The 17,096-nt window shown below is 33.1% G+C and overlaps 1 pseudogene; it reads left to right on the top strand.

The window, feature by feature from the left end:
• The first annotated feature begins 2,678 nt into the window (after positions 1-2,678).
• On the top strand, positions 2,679-3,509 carry LOC118934951 (nucleophosmin-like; annotated as a pseudogene).
• The last annotated feature ends 13,587 nt before the right edge of the window (positions 3,510-17,096 follow it).

Below are 17,096 nucleotides of genomic sequence, written 5' to 3'. Positions count from 1 at the left end.
AAACCAAATTCAAAAATACATCAAGAGGATCATACACTATGACCAAGTAGGATTCATCTCAGGGATGCAAGGATGGTAAAACATTTGAAAATCCATCAACATCATCCACCACATTAACAAAAAGAAGGACAAAAATTACACGATCATCTCCATAGACCCTGAAATGAAAAGCATTTGACAAAATTCAACATACATTCATGATAAAAACTCTCAACAAAATGGGTATAGAGGGCAAGTACCTCAACATAATAAAGGCCATCAATATTTCAAAGTCACAGCGAGAAACTGAAAGTTTTCCTTTAAGATTGGGAACAAGACAAGGATGCCCACTCTCCCAACTTTTATTTTCATAGTAGTGGAGGTCCTAGCCATGGCATCAGACAACAGAAAGAAATAAAAGGCATCCAGATTGGCAAGGAAGAAGCTAAACTGTCACTGTTTGCAGATGACATGATACTGTACATTGAAAACCTTAAAGAATCCATTCCAAAACTACTACAAGTAGTAACTGAATTCAGAAAAGTTGCAGAATACAAAATTGATAAGCAAAAATCTGTGCATTCTTATATACTAATGATGAACTAGCAGAGAGAGAAATCAGGAAAACAAGTCTGTTCACAACTGCATCAAAAAGAATAAAATGCCTAGGAATAAACTTAACAAAGGCAGTGAAATACCTGTACTGTGAAAACTACAAGACACTCATGAGAAAAATTAAAGAAGACACCAATAAATGGAAATACATCCCATTCTCATGGATAGGAAAAATCAATATTGTCAAAATGGACATTCTGCCTAAAGCAATCCACAGATTCAATGTAATCCCTATCAAAATTCCAACAGCATTGTTCAATGCACTAGAATAAATGGTTCTAAAGTTTGTATGGAACCACCAAAGACCCCTAACAGCCAAAGCAATCATGAGAAGGAAAAATAGAGTGGGGGTATTATGCTCCCCAACTTCAAGCTCTATTACAAAACTACCATAATCAAGACAATTTGGTACTGGCGTAAGAACATACCCATAGATTAATGGAACAGAATAGAGAACCCATATATAAACTCAGGCACAGATGTTCAATTAATATATGTTAAACGAGCCATGGATATACAATGGGCAAATAGCCTCTTCAACAGCTGGTGTTGGCAAAATTGGACAGCTCCATATAAGAGAATGAAACTGCATTATTGTCTAACTCCATACACAAAAGTAAACTCAAAATGGATCAAAGACCTGAATGTAAGTCATGAGACCATAAAACTCTTAGAAGAAAACATAGGCAAAAATCTCCTGAATATAAACATGAGCCACTTTTTCATGAACATGTCTTCTTGGACAAGGGAAACAAAAGCCAAAATGAACAAGTGGCACTACATCAAACAAAAAAGCTTTTGTACAGCAAAGGATACCATTAGTAGAACAAAAAGGCATCCTACAGTATGGAAGAATATATTTGTAAATGACACATCTGACAAGGGGTTAACATTCAAAATATATAAAGAACTCACATGCCTCAACATCCAAAAAGCAAATAACTAAATTAAAAAAGGGCAGAGGATATGAATAGATACCTCCAAAGAAGAAACTAGGATGGTCAACAGCATATGAAATAATGCTCCAAATCACTAATTATCAGGGAAATGCAAATTAAAACTACAATGAGATACCACCTCACACCAGTTAGGATGGCCAACAAACAAAAGACTAGGAACAACAAATGCCAGCGAGGATGGGGAGAAAGTGGAACCCTCCTCCTACAATGCTGGTGGGAATGTAAATTATTTCAACCATTGTGGAAAGCAATATGGAGGTTCCTCAAAAAACTAAAAATTGAAATACCATTTTACCCAGGAATTCCACTCCTAGGAATTTACTCAGTGAAAACAAGATCACAGATTCAAAAAGACTTATGCACCGCTATGCTTATTGCAGCACTATTTATAGTAGACAAGACATGGAAGGAACCTAAGTGTCCGTCAGTAGATGAATGGATAAAGAACAGGTGGTGCATATATACACAGTGGAATATTGTTCATCCATAAGAAGAAAACAAATCCAACCATTTGCAACAACATGGATGGAGCTGGAGGATATTATGCTCAGTGAAATAAGTCAGGTGAAGAAAGACAAGTACCAAATGATTTCACTCATTTGTGGAGTATAACAACAAACAAAACTGAAGGAAGAAAACAGCAGCTGACTCAGAGTTTCCAAGAAGGTACTAGCAGTTACCAAAGGGGAGGTATGAGGGAGGGTGTTTGGGGTGGGAGGGAGAAGGGGATTGAGGGGCATTAAAATTGGCACACATGGTGTGTGTGTGGGGTCATATGGAAGACAGTGTAACACAGAGAAGACAAGCAGTGACTCTATAGCATGTTACTATGCTAATGGACAGTGACTGCAATGGGTTGTAGGGGGGACTTGAAAATATGGGTGAATGTAGTAACCAGTGTTGCTCATGTGAAACCTTTGTAAGGGTGTATATCGATGATACCTTAATAAAAAAGAGAAAATATTATGATGGAATACTATGCAATAATTTTTAAAGTTTTATAAAACTATGAAATGATATTGAACCCTGGTGTGATTCCATCCTGCACGGCTGTTCTCTGCAGCAGTAGTTGTTATCTCCATCCACCTTCTCTCCCACCTAAGTGAATGCCACCACCCCTTGGAAGATTCAATGGACATGAGCCCCCTGAGGCCCCAGAACTATCTTTTTGGTTTGAACTAATGGCTGACAAAGATTATCAGTTTAAGGTGGGTAATGATGAAAATGAACACATTATCTCTGCAATTGCTCAGTTTAGGGGCTGGTGTAAAGGATGAATTGCACATTGTTGAAGAAGAGGTAATGAATTATGAGGGCAGTCCAATCAAAGTAACAATGGCAACTTTGAAAAATGTCTGTACAACCAATGGTTTCTCTTGCGGGCTTTGAAATAACCCATTTGTGGTTTATGGCTGAAATGTGGTTCAGGGCCTGTGCACATTAGTGGATAGCATTTAGTAGCTGTGGAGAAAGTTGCAGAGTCTGATGATGAAGAGAAGGATGATGTGAAACTCCTAAGTGTATCTGGAAAACATTCTTTCCCTGGAAGTGGTAGCAAGTTTCCATGGAAAAAAAGTAAGCTGCTGATGAAGATAATGAAAATGGTGATTATCATAATTTTTATGAGGAGGAAGTTGAAGAAAAAGTTTCAGTAAAGAAATCCGTATAAGATACTCCAGCCAAAAATGCACAAAAATCCAACAAGAATGAAAAACTTAAAATCGTCAGCACTAAGAACAGGGCAAGAATACTTAAAAAAAACAAGAAAAAATAGTGTAAAATACCAAAGGATGTAGTTGTGTAGAAGACATTAAAGCAAAAATGCAATTAAGTATAGAAAAAGCTCATTCTCTTCCCAAAGTGGAAGCCAAGCTCATCAGTTCTGTAAAGAATTGCTTCTGGATGACTGACCAGGATGCTATTTAAGATCTCTGGCACTGGAGGAACTCTCTTTAAGAAAACAGTTGAAAGAGTTTGTTAAAATTTTCCATTTTATTTCATTTCTGTAAGAGTTGATATATGGCTGATCTTTTTATAATTCAGAGTGAGAACTTTCCCTACCATGTCTGATAAATGTTGCCCAGGTTCCATTGCCAAGAATGTGCTGTCCAAAATGCCTATTGAGCTTTTAAAGGTGGAACTCCACCCTTTGCTTGGTTTTAAGTACGTATGGAATGTTATGATAGGGCAAAGTAGTACTGGTGGTCAGACAAATGGAAATTGTGGGGAGACAAAAATATACATGTGAAATAAAGTCAGTATTTTAATAAAGTAAAAAAAACCAAAATGGTATTGGAAAATACTCAGCATATATTTGTAATCAAATGCATGTCAAAAAGAGTTTATATAATTTGATTTTAGTTTTACAAAAATGTTTATAGAACACACGCGTAAATGTATCTAGCAATCTGTCTTCTAACTAGGTCTATTTTTCCTTCTTTCATCATCTCTATCATCTCCCTATCAGTACTTATAAAGAAAATATGGTGGAGAAACATATATTTTGAGTATTTCTCCCCGAATTAAGGAGTTATGAGCTATTTTTCTTTCTTATCTACATGTTTCTGCATTTTCCAATATCTACAATTCATTTCTTTGCTTTGCCTTTTTTTACAATATGTATCTATTGACATAAGAAAAATAAGTTAAAAAGATAAATAATGTATGATTTCTCCTTTTAATTTCTTAGTTGATAATGTATTTTCCTGGTTTTCTTCAAAAACAACTAAAAAAATGAGAGAAATGTATACCAATATTAGATCCTATGAGATTCTGTTTGATTTAATCCCTGCTCCTTTGCAAGAAGTAAATGTCAGCTAACTCCAAAACTTTGCCAGATGTTAGGCATTTATCCATGAATACTTGCTCATTTGACAATATTAGCTCTGGCTTAAGTCAAATGTTACTTATAGGTGAAGGAAAAACCATTGATATTTAAAGCATCCTCAACTATATATGCCATACACACACACACACACACACACACACACACAGTTTTCTCTATTTCTGTTTAAATCATATTCAGTTCTTTCTTCCCTGCCTCCTCTTCACAAATAATATTTTGAGAGTATTCCTTGTAAATTAATCTGTATAGATCCTACTATCTAGTTAGTAGTGAAGTGCCACAGTTTGGTAATGTGACCAAACTATGGATTTCTAAAACTGAGTTTAAAGATTGCTACTGAGATTAGGCAGTAGACTTGTTTGAATTCTCACAAGTCTGTACCACTCCTCTGCCTCAGTCAGCAAAGTTTAAAAAGGTCCCGTGGACAAATGGAGCTTCCACAATTCTTTTAATCAGTATACTTAATAAATGTTGTTCCGTTGCTTTCACATGCTTCAACCATACCTATGCTGAGCCCTTTCTTTCAGCACAGATTAGTCCAAGTACATACTATATGCCAGGCACTATTACTGGCCCTGGAAATATGCTCAGTAGGAGGGAACTCAAGACATTATGAAACTGTCATACAGCTTTCTCTAAAATAATACCATTGGTATATCTAGAACAATAGCTTTATATTCATGCCTGTATATTCATTATTTCATTAAGCTTTGCCTTGCATTTGGCTCATGAAAAAAATTTCTCTCTTCCTCCTTGAAGATTTCTAAAGAAAATTTAAGGTGCTCTATGTTTACATTCTATCTACTCTTTTCCAAGGTTTAATATAAATTTCCAAAATAATATTGGAAGATACATAGTAAAAATCACATTTTCATTTAGAAAAATGTGTACCTGTGTAACCCAAAGATTTCCTAGCACTATAAGGAAAATTTGGGTATCATCATTTTAACTTGGGCTCCTTGGTAAAGCTTTAAGGTACTAAGAAGATTGCAGATGAAATTAAACTCTAACAGAGGCTTTGGACTGACAATAGTATTCCGTTCTCTGGCTGAAAAGGCAATCAGATATGCATTCAAGTCAGACAGACATGAGTTTGATTATACCCTGTCAATCACTAGTACTATAACTTCTGATAAATTACTTTGTTTTAAGTAATCTGGGGCAATAATAATCACCTTACCGAATGTCGGGAGGTATTTAACCGAGAGAGCATATATACAGTTACTACAACATCAAAATTAAAGAGTTCAATAAATGGTAGTTTCTCTTTTCCTTCTATAATATCAGCAGTTAAGAGGAACTTATTCTAGTATTTAAGGGGATGGAAACAAAGCCCTTTCAGGGCTCAAATCATATCCCCACCACTATGATACTTAGGTGTCTTAATTTACAAATTACTTTACTCTTAGAGTTGGTGAAAGGATTGAATGAATTATGCTATATAAAGAACTCTGGCTGAAGTATAGTTAGTAGCTATTATTATTACTGTATTATTATTATTATTATATTTAAGGAACAGAAGGAGCCCTCTCACCCACAGCTAACCCATGCTTAGCTACTCTGTCTGCAAATTTGGTAAGATACATGTAAGGAAACAATACTTTTCCAAAATCTGCACTAAAGAAGATTAAGAAATCAATAAACATTTGTACATGATCAATTTCCTTCATTCAATTCTGGTACTTATAACTTGGGGAGGTCATGAGAGAGCCAAACCATTTTGTAATTATGCATGGGGAATAATTTTCCTGGGACAAAAATGACAGCATAACCAAACCAGCAAAAACAGTCATTACTTCTTTGGGTCATCAGCACACTCTGGAATTTCCATAGGTGTGCCCAAGTCATTCCAAATTACTCTGCTTCAGTGTATAATTAGCTCAGTTCTCTCTTGTCCTTCTTTCTCTCTCTTCTCTCTTAAGGAGTAAATTTCTCAAGATTTTTTGAGCATTCTTTCTTCCATAAGAGTTATTATTTCAGTCTGCCCATCTCTAATTAGTTACTTTATAGCCTCTGATAAGTTAGGCTTCTGATAGTCTTCTTTAATGAAGACTTAAGCTAAATAATTTTGCCAGGTATCTTTTTTTATTTGACAAATTCTTAAGAAAATACCTTGATGTTCTATTATTTTAGATACCAATAGAATATATCTGTAAAATCATTTCTTTTCCAGCTTTATTTTGAAAATAAGAATTGTAAAAACAGGGAAATTGTAATATGTGTGTATGTGTATTATGCATGTATTATATGTAGTACATGTATTATGCATTATATGCAGTATAACAAAAACATAATATTGAACCAATAACCCTTAAAAATATTTCTCTTTTTTTCTTTACCCTATAAAGGCAGCTTTACTAGTCAGTATATTTTCTAAATAACAACACACATTTTTAGGAATGAATATGGAAGATAGAATTTGCAATATCTTAAACATGGAGATTAGTTGTGAACACTCATATGTATGCATGTATGTACACCTACTTCCTATTTTTATTGTGCATTCCTTACTTCAACCTAATATCCATCCATGTCAAACCCTTGGTTGTATAAGATGAGAGGAATGAGATTACTGATTGAAGCCTTGGCAATAAAAGCACAGCACCCTGAGGACGTCAGGAAAGCTTTTTACTCATCTCTCCTCCCTCAGGAGTTTACATTTTCTGTTTTATCTCTGGGATTGAGTTTAGTGACAAGCACACATTGAAAGTCTGTGAGAAATGCCATGGGAACTGCTTAACAGCATTCAGATGAGGAGATGGCATTTGAGTCCTCAGCATCTGGCCTGCCTCTTTTATGTTAGAAATCTTAATCAGGTGAACTTACAGGGTAGTCGGAAAAGAGACCGTCTACATAACTGGTTTAGCCAGTAAAAGATGCATCTTATTTTTGAATCATATCTAAAGGTTAGACACTGGAATAATTTTCATTTGATTGGCATGCTTAAGATAATAAAGTGGCTGGTTCTTTGAAACAACATATAGAACTTATATTTTTCTACAATTGTTCTACCATGTAGAACAATTTACAAATTGATCCATTTTATAAATTATGTATTAGGCTACTGTCCTTTGCTCTGTGATTCTGGTCAATTTAGTCTACATTAAGTGGCCAATATGTTTCAAATTATACTATTGTAGTATTTGTGTGGCATTTTAGAGACAAATATTGAGCAGTTGACTGATAATCAATAGCAAGCTTTATATTTAATACTCAGGGCTTGAAATGGGTACACATTTTATTTCAAATTGTAATTTAATTGAGTTCTTGCAGTAATCATTCCACCATTAAATCTTTCTAGAATTCCAAGTCTGAGCTGTACAATGTAATGAGCAATGAAGATATTTTTCTCCTTCATTAAGTGATAAGTACAATGTAATTCATTCAATAGTGTGAAATTAAAAAAGGGACAAGAAATGAATATAAAAGCAAATGACTGAATTGGAAAACAAATAGAAATGTAATCACTGAAGCTGTTGAGGTAAGGTACTTAGCAATGTTAGTACTCTGAATTGTTATTAAAATATAAAATAATTTCATTTTGCATGATATTGAAGATTCTGGTAACCCAACTGACTTAAATTTGAAATATTTGCAGTACAAAGAATTAACCTCACCTTCCAGGCAATATACTTAAGGTTAAGTACAGTAACAACAGAAATATTTAAGTCTTATTAAAGGAGAAATATCTGCAGTTTCTGAGTCAGATTTCTTTCAACCAAAAACTCCCATTCTGAAATGCTAGCATTCTGACATGGTGACAAATTGCTGGAACAAATGCTAAATAGTTAAATGGACAGGTGATGGATGGCCTCATAAGCCTTGCAGGGCAGCCTCTGTAAGATACTAATTGGTTCTGTGGAACTGGTTTTAGTCAGTAAATTCACTTGAGAGATTTTTTTTGTGTGTGTGTTAGACATCTTTAAAGAAGGCAGTGCTGTAGGTGACAAAACACTTGCACACTTAGGCCACCAACAACTTTACTACACCCAGCTGTGCATGACATTTCTCTTCTATGTACATCTAGCCTGCACTCAAACACTAATATTCACTATTAGTGCCCAGGGGAGGTTCCGTATGGCCTCTCAGCTTTACCATCTGACCTTTTGAGACTACTTATTTTTGTCACTCCCAAAGATTCCTTAATTTTTTCTTCTTCCAGCAAGCACCTCAGGCTTTTTCAAATAAAATTTAAGTGATAAAGTTTTAAAATTTTCCTATAGAATCAGAATACAAAGAATAATATTTTTCTTCCAATGTATGTGAAATCTTAGTAGATCTAATATTTTTTAGGACAGTTTGAAACTCTTCTTTTTAAAAACAATAAAATCATGTACTATGTCTTAAAATTCATTTTCAAATTTCCAGAATCTTATTTAGTGGAAGGAAGGAAGAAAGGGGGGAAGAGAAAAAGGGAAGAAAGGGAGAAAAGGATTAACTTCCAAAGGAATACTGTGGCTTGAGGGAGACACTGAGAAACTAAAAATATACTTTCTTACATTAGGAGAAATAAATACTAACAAACCAATTTGTTCATTTTTTGCAACTGCTTCAGGTCTTTTTGTACAGTAACAGAGAAGGTCAGTTTCCAGTTCCAGTGGTCCAGCATAGAAGGAAAGTTCCTGTGAATCCCAAACTGTGATTCTATTTTCAAAATATCCCAGACAATCCTCCCTTCAAGACTGAGTTAGGACGATGAATTAGAATAATTCTTCTGCCCACAAATATCCCACCTTTGCCCAAAAAAGAAATGAGACACTTTGTACATGACATGCAAATAAGCTCTGCTGAAGAACTGCATCCATTTAAACTTACTCTAGGATTTACTACTGTGTGACCTTGAGCAAGTTACTTTATCACTTTGTACCTTAGTTTTCTCATACATAAAACTGGGCAATAGTATCAGTACCAAATTCATATGTTTGTAATTGATGTGTGTATAAATTACTAACACCAGAACATAATAAGTACTCAGTAAATTTCAGCTATCATTATTATAATTATGATTATTATTCTGTGTATTTGTTTTCATTTCTTTAACAAACCTAGTTTTATAAAAATTCTGTGAAATGGAGTTGCTAATGTAGAGATTTAGGCTTAATATCATTATAGTCATTATAAAGTGAATAGGAAACAGGATATGTATTGATCTACATAATATTAACTGTATACCAATGAAATACTTGTCTTTCTGTTTTAAGGATACTTCTTTCAGTATGCCCAAGTATTCTCTCTGTATGTATGAGATAGTCAAACCTGTGCTAGCAAAGTAAAATGTAAGTTTATCAATTAGCACAGAAATTTCTGACAGTATGTTGAATTACCTTGGTAACCCTTATTCTCCTGACCTGTATTAACTGATTGCTGTTTTGATGTTATGAATTTTCCTAGCAAATCACAGCTTTTTCTGCTTTTCATGAACAGCATAAATCTAACCATAACCATTACACAAAATAAAATTCACTCACTGAAATAGCCAACCTGCAACAGAATAAAAAAGCATTGTAGAAGTTAAAAGTACATTTAGCTGTCTAGAACAACATAAATATCAGTAAGAATCAACTTGACCTACAGTGTCCTAAACAAATAGGAGTCAATATTTCTCATAGATGAATAAATAAGGAAATAGGTAGCTTGTGACATTAGTTTGAGCAAAAATGTATATGGTAATGGACGTTACCTAGACTTATTGCGGCGGTCATTTCACAGTATCTACAGACATTGAGTCATTATGTTGTACACCTGAAACTACTATAATGTTATATATCAACTGTATCTGAAGAAAAAAGGAGCTCAATGATATTGGTCTTAGAATCTTGGAGTTTCTCTACCTTTTTGTCATGGTGGCATGAACTGCACAGCAGCTCTAAGCCTCATGTATGAGTTTAAGAGGACAGACATGAATGGTACCTCTGCATCTGTTCTTATTTTAGGAAATGCAAAACCTTCTTCAAAGTTTTCAGTACCTTCTACTTGCTGTTCATAAATCAGATCTGTGCCCCATGGCCATACCTCACTGCAACAGAGGTGCGAAAATGACTAGGTAACCTTTGCAGTCCAGAGAGTAGAGGTGGCAAAAAAGAAAAGTGGATCTATATCTGGTTAGCCAATAAACAGTATCAGTGCAATAGTATTATTCATATTTATAGAAATAAAAAAATATTGGTAATACTTGAAACAGTTTTTCACCTTTTGCTAAACTGAGCTTTTTGAAAAATGTCATCCTTGATCTTTGTTATATCAAAATCATATTGTACTTTGGTATATTAAAAACATGTTTTTTAGTTGTAGATGAAATGAGAGTAGTTTATTAAGCTAAGAATTAAATGAACCAATAGAGATCAGAAAAATCATTACTGTTTTAACAAAGTTAGTCAATATGTTCACTAATTTATATGTAATAGATTAAGTCAAGAAGTTTTATATATGACTTTGCTAGAATAAATATATTGACAAATTGATCATATTTTGATGTATAAAATTGTGAATTAATCTCCCCATTATTCACACATTTCTCAGGAATAACATATTTCTGTTACTCTTAGAAAAATTTCACAACCTTTTCTACCAGACTATATACAACTATATAAAATTATAGAACTGTATTTTGAGAAGCAAAAGTTCAAAAAAGTAGAGTATCAGAAAGGTTAAGCATTCAAATTAGAAACATTTCCTCAGTAACTAAAATTAAAATGGTGATGCATAAAAAAGCCAAGTCTGAATCATCAGTTTCTGACACATTCAATAATAAAAGTTTTAATGTAATCATTGATAGTATCAACCATATTGATGTTAAAGTCAAATTTGATCTGTTCTTCCAGAAACCAGCATTGCATATTTTGAGTACTCATTTCATTTTTCTCATTTATTTATTCAACAAGAAAGAAAAAAGTTGTATTTATGACAATGTAAAAGTCATGTTGGGGGTAATTGTAGTTTATTTACTATATAGAAAAGGAGAAGTTATCATCTGATTTTTGTAAACTGAATATATTTTAATCCTCTTTTCTGACTTGTTTTTTTCCCCTCCATATAAAATATATAGTTAAATAAACATAAGCTATATAATAATAAAAATAAAGCTATAATAGTAATAACAATAGACATGTTAATCTCTAAATTTATTTTTATTACAAGATTATTGTGGAAAATGGTTTATGTAAACTGGTAAATTATCTATTAATTTTTTTGTTGACTTTGAAACATCATGTGATATTTAGCTATCAAGTGAATAAAATTTAAGGGAGGGAAATACACATTGAAATAAAATATAATCTTTGTGCTATTTTTAAGAAAATCAGTCATTATGTCTTTTTACATTATATTCAGAAATATAATGGAAAGAAGCCTATATAAAGATTATGCAAATTTTTGTCTAAAATTGGAATTTTACCTCTATATGTAATTAACATATAGTAATTTACCTTACAATGTTTTTTATGAAAATTAACAAATTAGCCTGAATACCATGATGATTAATTATTACAAAGATTATTTTAAGTTAATAATATGCTATGCTTCACTGGGGACATCTAGGAAACAAAGAAGCATAGATAATATTACCCAATACAATACAGGAGGCCAACAAAATTTAAAAACTGGTAACATTCCAGCAGGAGTTGGAGGAATATTCTTAATATATTAAATTCAAGTTTTATACAAATATCTCCAACTTTGTATCTTAGAGGCTTTATATAATTCAGATTCTTGTCTCTGCATTAGACCACTGTCAAAAAAATTACACCAATTATTTTAAACAGATTTACTGAAACATAATTGACACACACAAAATTTGACATATTTAAAGTGTATGTTTTGATGTTTTTATGTATTTGTACATCCATGATATGACCACCAAAATCAAGACAGTAGCATGTTCAACACCTTCCTTACAATTCTTCTCTCTTGTCCAACCCTCACCTCCTTCCCCAGTGACCCTCTTACTTACCTTCTTGGTCACTACAGGTTTGCATTTTCTAGAGGTTTTTATGAATAGAATCATAAAGTATGTACTTATTTTTTTCCGACTTTCTTCACTCAGCATAATCACTATGAGATTTATCTTGTTTTGTATACCAATAGTTCATTCTGGTTTATTGCTAGTATCCCATTGTATGGATATACGGTGAATTCTTATTATTTGAGGCAGTTACGTTCTATAAATCCGAGCAAAGACTAAATTAGCAGATACCGAGTCACTGCCCCTAGGAAAGTAGAGGATTAGCCTCCTGCCAGCCTCTGGTTACAACATTTTCATCAGTCAATCAATTCATAACCCTGTTTTATGTGTGCTTCTGCCCAAAGGCACTTTAATATACATTTTAATTCATTAACATTTAATTTACAGTCAATAGCACTATATAACTCATGTCCCAAAGCAGCTTATCTGGCACATATTTTCTCTATAAGGCAAGTGCCAGAAAATGCTTCAGCAGTATGTTTGGGGTCATTTTAAACAAAAGTCACCAACAAAAATCATAAAAATGCAAAAAACATGGCATTTAATGTACAGTAAAAACAGAGACTTCTTTACTAGTATGAGAGCTGAAACAAGACCTCGGAACGTCACCTTGTTCTTTCTCCGCCTGGAAATTACGTGTGTTGAGCGATTCAAATTTTTCAGTCCTGAACTCTCTCATGCTCTCCCAGTGCCCCTGCAAGTTTTGATTTGGGGGTGTCGGGCCCTCTCTGCCTCTGACCCTCAGATAAGGGAGGAGAGGCGATGAGATATCAAAGATCTGGAAGGACCAGCCAGGGGACTCGAGGCTTAACAGTGCAAGAGTGGTGCTGAGAGGGCACCCTTCGTATTTATTGATGAAATAAATATTAACAACTGTGGGGGGGGGACTTAATACACAATCATAAACTAACTCTAAACGTAATCCTCGGCAGTCTCCAGTCTCCTGGGGCGTGACTTTTTACATGGTATTGAAATAATAGCAAGGGCAGTTAGGTAGCAGAAACTGTTTGCTCTTGTTTGTTCTGTTCTTGATCACTTATCAAGAATTAGAAGAAAAATAATCAAGTCATATACGATTAAACATTTGATTTCGATACTAGATTTATATATTAATCCCACAGGGGGTTTACAAATAAATTTCAGCTGGTAGCAGAATTCATAAATGAAGAAATCATTAAGTACAGAATTAGTCAATAATGAGGATTGACTGTACTGCTGTTTGTTTATCCATTTGCCCATTGATGGGTATTTGTGTTGTTTTACACATTTTAGTTATCACAAATAATGCTATGATGAAAATTAATGTCTAATGGTTGATATGGACATGTTTTCTTTCATCATAGGTCAGTGCCCAGGAGTGGAATGGCCAAATCATATAACTTATAGGTCTAACTTTCGAGAATCTGTCAAACTGTTATCCAAAGTGGTTGAAGTATTTTATATTCTCACAAGAAGGGCATGAGACTTTCAGTTGCTCCAAATCACTGCCAATACAATCAGTGTTTTTAATTTTACCCATCCTTGTAGGTGTGACATATCTCATTGAAGTTTTGATTTGCATTTTTCTAATGACTATCAGTGCTGAGCATCTTTTCATGTGCTTTTTTTTGCTATCTTTAATCTTCATTGTTGACTATCTTTCAAAATTCTCTGCCCATTCAAAAATTCAACTGTTTTCTTATTGAATTTTGAGAATTTGCATACATTCTGGATACATGAAATATGCTTATTATTTTCCCTCAATCTTAGGCTTATTTTTTTATTTCGCATTTAAAAGCATTAAATTGTTTTTTAGAAAGTCAATTTTAACAAAGGTTTTCTATAATGAATTAATCTTTTGGTGCTGATTTTTTAAGGAACCTTAGCATAGGCCAAGGTAAAAAATTCTCCTGTTTTATTTTAAAATTGTTATTGTTTTAGGCTTGACATTTACATGAATGATACATTTAGAGTTAACTTTTGCATACAGGGCAAAGTACAAATTATTCTTTTTTGCATACAGATTTTCAATTATTCCAGTACCATTTGTTGAGAATAGTTACCTTTTTCCTCCTCAATTCCCTTTACAACATTTTTCAAAAATTAGTTGTTCATATATCTGTGGGTCTATTGTAGATAATCTATTCTGTTGTTTAATCTATTTGACTATATGCCTCTTTTCTATTTTTTATTCTAGCCTCAATTTTTTTTCCAAAGTTATTTTAGCTATTCAAGATTCTTAGCATTTTTGCATGAATTTTAAAACAAAAGGGTAGACTTCTACAAACAAATCCTCCTGGGATTTTTATTAAGATTGTGTTGAATCTATAAACAGGAAAATTTTACACCATAAAGAGTGAGTGCTCTGAATCAGCAACACAGTAAAATCTCACTGTTTACTTGGGTCCTCTTTACATTATATCAGCAATATTTTATAGTTTTAAATGTGTAAGTCTTAACACATATTTTGTTAGATTTATACCAAAATAATCATATTTTTATTCTGTTGTGAATAATATTAATCTGTTCATTGCTACAACAAATATGTAACAGAACTGATTTTTATATATTTGATGTTCTATCCTGAAACTCTGCTAAACTCACTTATTCTAGAAGCTTTTCTTGATATAGATAATGCCTAATACAAATAAAATTTTACTTTTTTAAAAAAAATTTACCCTGATGGTTATTGTTTGTGGTTTTCTTCTCATACTTTATATGGTTTAATGTCAGAGATATGATGTGATGATGGTCTCATAAGATGAATTGGGAGGTACTTTGACTCTTGAATTTTCTGGAAGAGTTTGTAAAGAATTGTTATTATTTCCTTTTAATTGTTTAGTAGAATTAATTGTTGAATCATGTGGGCCTTGAATTTTCTATGGGAAGATTTTCAACTCAGTTATTTAATGGATCTTGGCCTATTGAGTTTACCTATTTGTTTCCCAGTGAGTTTTGGCATTTAGTATCTTTCAAGCAATTTGTCTACTTTGAGTTAATAAACATATTGTCATAAAATTGTTCATAATATTATTCCCTTATCATCCTTTTATATTGATAATTTTCATCTTTTTTTTTTTCCTGAACAGTCTGGCTAAGTTTTTATCAATTTTATTAATCTTAGAGAAACAGCTTCTTTTTTTATTCATTTTCATTATTGCTTTTTTGTTTTCTGTTCATTTGATTTTCTGACTTTTACAATTTTCTTTATATTGTTTACTTTAGGATGAATTTGCTTTTATTTTCCTGTTTTTAGAGTAGAAGCTGAAATCATTAATTTGTGACCTTGCTCCCTTTCTAAGACTAGGCACTTAGTGCTATAAAGTTCCCTCTGAGATAAGTTATATTTTCATTGTCACTCAGTACAAAATACTTTCCAATTTTCTGTTGACTTCTTCTTTGACCTATAGGTTATTTAGAATTGTGTTTTGGTTCCCCAAAATTTTGGAGAAATCTTCAGAGATCTTTTTGCTATTTATTCCTAATTCAGAGAGCACACTGTGTATGGGTTGAATTTTTTTTAATGTATTGAAATTCAATTTATGGCCCAAATTTTGGGCTACCTTGTACTATGGCTTTTAGGTTGAATGTGTATTCTCCTGTTGTTGGGTGGAATATTCTGTGAATGTCAAATAGGTCAAACAGGCTGATAATGTTCAGATATTCTGTATCATTAGTGATTATTGCATTATATGCCTAGCTCCACAGAGTAAGCAGTAAACTACAGTGACAAGACTAGAAGTACTCATCTTTGTAACTCCTTTGCTTAGTACAAGACCTGGAACATAGTTGGTTGGCATTGTTAAGCACTCATTAAATGAATGAATTAAAATAATTTCAGCATTTAGTGTTAGTGATATTATGAAAGAACTGATATTGCTGCTGACATAAACTAGAAGAAGAGCAATCATGGAATAAGCAGCATGTCACAGTAAATACACAATGGTAAAGGTGTTCATACTCTTATACCTTTTCATTGCCATTTGAGGATTTCTGCATAAACACACTTTTTAGTATTTATTGAGCAAGAATTTTACCAATTTTTTTGCTGATCTTTGCACTGGCCCTGCAAGGTAGGTTTTATTTATATCTTAGTCTTGAGGAAAATGAATCTTAGAGAGGTAGAATGATTTGACCAAATATGGGTATTTTGAGTATGTCCTGTTTACAGTTATTTTGTAATGTTAAAGGTAATATTTTTTTCAGTGCCACATCCTTTGGACAATTTTTTAAAAATATAATTATATCCTGTTTGCAGCCCAATATTTATGAGAGCAAAATATTGCCCTCTCTGTAATTTTCTTCCTTTACTGGTCTACTCTTTCATATCATGTATTTGTCCTCAATTTTCAGAGCTTATGTTCTGTACCTCAAAGGGAACTACTGTAGGTATCATCTCATGTACCCTGGGAAACATCCTTGTGCAAGTACAATATTCCCAACTATTGTAAGGTGGCTTGAGTAAGCATTGCTAATGCACTGGCTGATGCATTTTGTCAAAAATCTATTCATCCTGACTGCTTTACCTCTGGCAGGTCCTCAAATTTGAAAATTGCAGCCCCTCATCCAGAGCAATTTCCTGGGCATTAACTGGTATGTGATAGTATGTTTGAATATTAAAGAACTAACTAATCTTAAATGAACATCATATTCTCCTACAGTAACCACACTTGACTCAAAGGTAAGAACACAGTCTGTTAAAAAATATGCATAGAATATATAGTTTTATAAAAATACATTTTTCAACCAAACAGTGTTA

This window comes from Manis pentadactyla, chromosome 4 (assembly GCF_030020395.1).
Source record: "Manis pentadactyla isolate mManPen7 chromosome 4, mManPen7.hap1, whole genome shotgun sequence".
NCBI lineage: Eukaryota > Metazoa > Chordata > Mammalia > Pholidota > Manidae > Manis > Manis pentadactyla.
Note: the sequence above shows the minus strand (reverse complement) of the source record. Positions and strands in the feature narration are given on the sequence as shown.